This window comes from Ursus maritimus, unplaced genomic scaffold (genome assembly GCF_017311325.1).
Source record: "Ursus maritimus isolate PB19 unplaced genomic scaffold, ASM1731132v1 scaffold_1, whole genome shotgun sequence".
Classification (NCBI taxonomy): Eukaryota; Metazoa; Chordata; class Mammalia; order Carnivora; family Ursidae; genus Ursus; species Ursus maritimus.
The window spans coordinates 9,367,517-9,369,051 of NW_024423343.1; the positions used below are offsets into that span (position 1 = coordinate 9,367,517).

Sequence of the window (1,535 nt, forward strand, 5' to 3'; positions counted from 1 at the left end):
CAGTCCTTTTTGGCCAAGAATACCGCAGGCCCTGCGCCACTCCTCCCCGCGAAGTGCCGTGTTTCGCGGCCCAGACCTGGGTGAGGGTGTTGTTCCTCAGGTCCCTGCTATCGCAGTGAAATGGAAGCGACTTCTCTCACGCGCATGTGGGGTGAGGTTTCCATCCCTGTCCTCCGGTTATAAATGTGCGCGGAGCATTAGCGAGCCGCAGCCCCAGCTATAAACTTCAACCGGCCACAAGAGTGTGCACGTGAGATGACTGCAATTTTTTCCTGCCAAACCAGAATTAGCCGGTATAGGAATGAACAAGCGTGGAGATTTGAAATTGCACCGATTGGAAGAAAGCCCAGGTTAGGTTCGGGCACCTCCAGACGTACCCTTTTTAAAGCCACACGGACTGAGGCCTGGAGCTCGAAGTTCCACGAAACGCTCCCCTGGCCCGGCAGCGAGCGGCAGAGGAGCCCGGGCGCCGGGCACCGAGCGCAGGGAGCCGGCCGGAGAGCCGAGCCGCAGCCACCCGCATCTCCATCCAGGATGCTGGGCGACATTGCCGCAGCTCTCTACGCCCAGCCGCTCAGGGGGCTCCGAGGCCAGCAGCAAGTTCGGGGGTCGGGGCCGGGAGCCGAGTGAGGCGGCAGCCCCGCGGACCGCGGGCGGTGAGTATCCCGAGGCCGCGCGGCACCGGGGGCGCCCGGGACCGCGGGTGGCCGCTGCTCCGCGGGGACATCGGCGAGGCGCGGCGCAGGCCCGGGGTCGGGCCGGGAAGGCTGCCGGGCGGTAGCGGGCAGGGCTGCGCCGAGGCGCGGGGGTCGCGAGCTGCGGGCGAGGCCACCGCGGGGCGGGCGGGGAACCTCGGGCCAGGGCGGAGCGTGGGGACGCGCGCCTCGCTTCCCAGGCGGCCGGGGCCCCGCGTGCGTCCGGTAGGGCGCACGGCGTCCCTCCGGCACCCCGGCCGGGCCCCGCTCGCGCCTCCTCGAGTCCAGTTTGGAACTCGAACCAGGCAGTGGCGGAGCGGAGAGGGCGAGACCGGGGGCTGCGGTTAGGGGTCGTGCGGGGGTGCGGGAGCCTCCCCGCGCAGGCGGCCGGAACTGCTCTCGGCCCGCTTCCCCGCGGAGCTGGCGGGCTCCGAGCCCGCCGGAGGACGCCGGTGCGCGGGATGGGGCTCTCGGGGCGCGGGGGAAGCGGGCAGAACGCGGAGCCGGGGAGCGGGGCGCGCGCAAGCCCAGGGGCTCCAGATGCTGGTCCCCCGGTGGGGAGGAAAGGGAGACTAACGGGGGCGAGGGACCCGGGGCGGCCATTACCGGGCCAGACGCGGCCAAGGCCATTGGCGAGGCTTTAGAAACTGAATTCTGCTTATCAATACAGTCATTTTCTTTCCGCAGGAAAGTTGATTCAGGCTAATGAGCAAGGATGGGTGAGGATTATTATTGAGGATTAGAAAGATTCCTTTTTGCCTTGTCTGGCGTGTGTGTGTGTGTGTGTGTGTGTGTGTGAGAGAGAGAGAGAGAGAGAGAGAGAGAGAGAGAGAGAGAGAG

The 1,535-nt window shown here is 67.4% G+C and overlaps 1 protein-coding gene across 3 annotated transcripts in view; it reads left to right on the top strand.

Annotated features, from left to right (window-relative positions):
- The first annotated feature begins 205 nt into the window (after nt 1-205).
- The window catches only part of SLC16A14 (solute carrier family 16 member 14), a 28,950-nt gene continuing 27,620 nt past the window's right edge, over nt 206-1,535 (top strand). The window contains exon 1 of one of the 3 annotated variants that reach the window (XM_040639380.1): nt 206-656. The gene's annotated coding sequence lies outside the window, so the exon portion shown is untranslated. Of the gene's footprint in view, nt 657-995; nt 1,148-1,535 lie in introns of those variants that run through there. The other 2 variants (XM_040639367.1, XM_040639371.1) reach the window with 2 other exon arrangements.